Here is a 5,900-nt window from a genome sequence, read left to right on the forward strand (position 1 = left end):
TCCCAAAGACACTTGCCCAAGTATACTTGGGACTTGTCCTCAATGAGTTAAACAGGTCTGTTGAAATAAAGAAAGAGTACAGTTGATAAGATGTGCTGATGTCAACTCTAGTTTTGCAGGTTCATATCATATTTCTTCAAAATCTAATTTATATTTGGACAGAATTCTCTCATCCTTCAGGTGCCTTCAGACAGTGATTACATCTTCCCACGGACAGCCAAGTTTTGTGATTGACTCTTTGACCATGGCAAAGAGGGTATCATTATCTTGATGTCATTATCTTGTTTCTGAAGTGAGAGACATCTGGGCAATTTTTGGCAATGATTTTCAGGTTTTAGCGACATTGTCTGTCAGTAACAAGTGAAATGAGGTAACCACATTCTGCTAAGACTGTGGTGTTAGAATATCATGTGGAATTGATCATAAGTTTTGTTGAGATACATCACAGAAATGCTTTTGATGCCCAACAAGCCCAACATGTATTGTGTGCTTTTGAGACAACTTTCACTGAAGAATCCAAGCTACAACAGATTGCAAAGCTGACAGGCTCAGACATCATTAACCCATGAACCATTCTGTCTAAAAATCATGTCATATGTTGAAGTATATCAGTCTAATTATCTATCAATCTAAAAAGTTAGTTGGAAAAGTTTTGTGTCTGAGAGTATTACTGCTTTTATTTTTTTTTAAAGAAATTCTTTTGATATATATTCATATACAACATAGGCCTATATTCCATAGTTTAATGGGACATACATATCATCTGATTTCTATATAAATGAATATGTAGCTGATGGATTACTCAATGTTCTCCCTCCTTTAATCTGGATAGCCACCTTAAACCCACTGAGGATGAGTCCCGAGTATACTCGGGACTGAGGATGAGTCCCGAGTATACTCGGGCAGGTGTCTATGGAAAATGCGTGTTTTAGTAAAATCAGTCCGTCCACAATGGGTTAATCAAGAAAAAAGTCTTATTCCCAAGTCATCCTGAATATTTTAAAGCTACAGGTGTTAATCGTCTATATGTTAACAAATGAAGAGTTTGTTTGCAAAAACCGATAAGTCCATATTTGCCAAATGGAGATATTTGCGATTAAAGGTCAAGAAAAATAAAGAGAATAATAAGAAAATTTTTGCTTCTTTTGACCATAACTTCAAAAATATACCTTTATATGTAGTGACCAATATATCATTTAAAAGGTATTATTTTGTACTTTATGACAGAGATCGTACTTCAAAATCTTCAAAAATGGACTTATCGGTTTTTGCAAACAAACCCTTCAAATGTATACTTATATGTATATATATTATACATAAAGAAACTTGAAACCATAACGGCTATGCTATGAGGAAGCATACTGTGTATGAAGTAAATATTTCTCATCCTTTCAACACTCCAAACAGGTGCACATTTCTTGCCCCACAATTAGCAGTAATCCCCATCTGATTCTCAGCATACAGTCATCTTTCCCTGAATTATACTTGGTACAATATGATCCAGTTGAGTCTTACCTTTTTTCATCCAGTCCTTTTTCACAGGTGTGCTTGTGCTAACAGCCATGGTTGCATGTGTGTGTGTGTTTGTGTGTGTGCACAAACTTGGGGGTGGGGAGGGGGTTAGGCACAGTCACATCTATGGAGAGACAAGGGGACAGATAGAAGAAATATCAAATAAATGAATGCTGACAGGTGGATAAAACAATCAGTGACACACTCATACAACACATTATTACTTTCATAGGAATCCATTATTGGCAGGTGTAAGAGTCAGCTCAGCTGAAAGTAATGGAGATATTGGGTAGAACCCATGAGGAGTAGCATCTATGAAATCTCACTTTGTAGTAAAGCAGTGGCGGATCCAGAGGGGGGCGCACCGGGCACGTGCCCCCTCTTTGGTTTTTATTAAAACAAAGGAAATAAAAAGAAAAAATGGGGCGTGCGACCCCCCTAATTTGGTATAAAAGCGCCTCCCCTTTACAGAATTTCTGGATCCGCCCCAGGTGAAGTGCTTTAATGAATGATGGAATGATCAACCGATGCAGCAGCACAGTCAGAAAACTCCCAGAATGAACAGTCAACGACAAACATACAGTGCAAAATGTTGATGGCCTGGCTGTTTGATTGATATACAGTCACACATGCATGCTGCAACCATGGTAGAAAACGTAGGGGTGTCCTTTGTATGCAGGTGGCCTTACAGACAGGTAATTGACCTCTTTGAGTTTATCACGAAATACACTGAATTAACATTTGAAGTATGGCTATGCCATAAAACTTCTAATCTAAGAAATGAACAGGAAAAACAACAGTGTGTTCTGTTTTTAGTCCCTTTACTCTTACTCTTTGTTGGGCCTAAAGTTCTGTGAGGTGCAAAAACTCTAGATATAATAAGAATAGAAACTATTTCCCTACTTACAGGAAAGGCTCTACTTGAAGTCTGGGGCCTCAATTCAAAGTGAAAGGTTGTTTGTTTAGTTGACCAAGTGCCATATACAGGGTGTCTTTCTTTTAGTTTCCAAAAGTGCACTTGCTGTGGGTATACAGTGCATGGATGCTTTAGACAGGTTGCCAGTAAGACAAGCTTGACTATATCATGTCAATCTATTCTACACAAATTTAGTTAAAAGAAGGAAGGAAAACTGTGTGAAAAAAAGCGATTATATATCTACCACTTTTCTATCATAAGTGTCAGAGATAAAGATGGCATTTCCCTGCGAGAACAACGAACATCTCAGCAGTGGGAAGAACAGTGAAAAGATGGAGACGTTGAATGGATCAAGAAACCCCAAGAGGACTGTAAGTTTTGGCCCACCATAGGCGTCCTCTAGATACATGTATGAGCCAGGAAGGAAAGGAGAAAATTCTTGCCTGACAGAGACACACTCCAACCATGTATGACTGGCCAGGAAGCCTCAACTTGAGGAAGTGAATTATTCGGAAGTACTTCATGTCTTAAAGGGATTCTCAACTCCTTCTAAGGTGAACATAAAGTAGACATAAACAAAGCTGAAGTGTAAAACTATCCACATGTTTAGCAGCATGTTGTACATATTCCACCTGTGCTCTGTTGATTAAGAACCTAATCATAATTACTGAGTTTTTCTTTGAGCAATTATGCACACTAATAAGCTTAACGATTGGTTTGTTGCATAGCTCTTTGTGTGAGTGCTGATGGATTTGCTTGAGCTTTTGGACAGTTGTAATATGAATCATTTTACATCACATGCATATCACGCGGCAATAAAGTTTTTTGGTGCAACACAGTGAGCGAGTACATATGAAACAGCTGGATATGATAATCATAATTTTCTCAAACATGATTCTGACAAAAGAGTATAACTTCAAACAAATTGAAACAACTGAAACATTTACATGGGCAGTCATTCTTCAATGTCTTCATGTAAAGGCAACAAAAAAAGTCTCTACATAAATATCATTATCTGGGAACTTTTACTTCAGAAAGCTGTCTGAACTTTAAAGGACAAGTTCACCTTCATAAACATAAGGATTGAGAGAATGCAACAATACTAGTAGAACACATCAGTGAAAGTTTGAGGAAAATTGGACAATCGATGCAAAAGTTATGAATTTTTAAAATTTTTGTGTTGGAACCGCTGGATGAGGAGACTACTACAGCTTGCGAGTTTTTATGCGTACAACAGTATAAAGAAAATGTAAAAGAAAATTCAACATATTTTCACTTTTTTCGCATAATAAAAGAGCACTTGACTTGCCTCTTTCTAAAGGCGGGGGGAATAATATTACCCATAACATTTGTCGGTAACGAGTCAGGGGAATGTGTACTTTTTTCAAAAGATGGAATTTTGTGAAATTCTCTTTATATTTTCCTTGTATTGTACGCATGTGACATCTAAGTTATACATACACTGCAGTAGTCTTCTCATCCAGCGGTTACTGCACAAAAACTTCAAGAATTCATAACTTTTGAACGGATTGTCTGATTTTCCTCAAACTTTCACTGATGTGTTCTACTAATATTGCTACATTCTATCAATCCTTATGTTTATGAAGGTGAACTTGTCCTTTAAAGAACTTTATGTCTAAAAACCAATCCTTCATGAACTGGTCTCAGAAGATAAAGAAAGGAGATACAAGTTCATCTACTCTTTACACACTATCACTGTTAACCCGCTATATATAGGAACCTGGTGGCATGTGCATTAAGTTTATGGACATTTCAGAATTCAGTATGGAATGGGTTAACAGCAAAACATGCAACATTATCTTGGGTACCTTGCTTTTGAATGGAACATTTCAGAATTCAGTATGGAATGGGTTAACAGCAAAACATGCAACATTATCTTGGGTACCTTGCTTTGAATGGAACATTTCCTAGTGCAGACAAGGGGAAGATACAATTTCATTCTAGTCTTCACATTCTCTGATGTCAGTCCCCATAGATTAGCATCTGAATAACCTGTACTCTACCAGGATGTTTTTTAAACCCAAGGATCATAACATCCTACAAACATTGCCACTGGAAGTTGAGAGCAGGAAATTCTATCTTTCTGTGAACTACCATCACATGCTCTTCTAAGGTTTCATAACTGAAAGAGTGTTGATATCATATACCACAGCCCCCCCCCCCCCCCCCCTCAACACACACACAAAGAACTTCCAAACAGCTGATTGCTACTGCACAGGACCTAATAAGGGGAGGGGAAGGAAACGATAATAATTAAAGCTATGCTGTAGTCTGTGAAAAACTCAAAATAAAGAACTTCCTCAATAACTCTTACTCAATCAGTTTCATAATAACTTCCTGCAAAGTAAACTAGAACAAAAAGGTATGAGTCAAGGTCTAATTGGATTTGAGGATTGCCTCAAGTGCCTTGAGACCTGAGGGAAACAATAGTCTGTTGGAAGAGCATATTATGGACATCCAACCACATAGTGCTCACTTACTCTAGCAACACTGGAAGTAAGGATGAGGCAAGACTTTTCTTGAGTTACTACTCTGATGTACTTCATTCAAATCAATGCAATTGATTAATGCAATAATTATTTAAAAATCACATGTATGTAGAATATTGCAGACATGCAAATCATGAACAGAATAAGTGAGCTTACGAAGATGAAACAAGCACGAGTAAACAAAAAAAAAATATGTACAGCCACAGACATGGCTTTTAGAGAATATCAAAAAATTTACATGAAATACAAATTAATTTAAACTTTGGGGCTGAATCTTCTTCTTTTTTTTTCTGGGAAATGAGATGTTTTTTGTTGTTGCTTTTTAAAACTTTTGATGAGTCTACATAATATATCAATCATACACTGTCCTGACTGTATCCGTCACATGGCAAATGCTTGAATTCCATCAAGCATGTCCTGGGTTCTGGCATGAAAAAAAAAAATGAATAGAGACCTTGACATTCATCATGACTATGACATGATGGAATCTGGCCATCTGATCTGGTATTAGACATTCAATTTGATGTGGGAGAGGGAAAGGGGTGATACAGGCGGTTAAAGCCATACCCTGCTAATAGAAGGAACCTGGGTAGTCTTGTTTGTCGGGCAGTGCAGTTCATTCACACCCACTGTCATCCCCCGATATCCAGACTGATTTAGGAGTACTTATGACAGCTAGGCCAGTCTCAGAAGGCGATAGAGGGATAGGGAGGTGAGGAAAACTTGTAGTATTTAGGCCGATATAAATTCTAGGGCGAGGCCATTTGATATCTCAAATATCATATTCCAAATCCCAGGGGTGGCTAGCAGCTGAAGATGAGCACAAACGGAGCAAACATGCCCAGCTAGTACAGACAGACTCCAAACAAAGATCACAAATCATTTTGAACACTCCCTCTCTCCTTCCCCCTATCATCTCTCTCTACATATCTCTGTAGTCATGACATACCTACATGTTCTCT

Source organism: Diadema antillarum, unplaced genomic scaffold, assembly GCF_040938485.1.
Source record: "Diadema antillarum isolate AM-2024a unplaced genomic scaffold, OU_Dant_1.0 seq00001249_RagTag, whole genome shotgun sequence".
Classification (NCBI taxonomy): Eukaryota; Metazoa; Echinodermata; class Echinoidea; order Diadematoida; family Diadematidae; genus Diadema; species Diadema antillarum.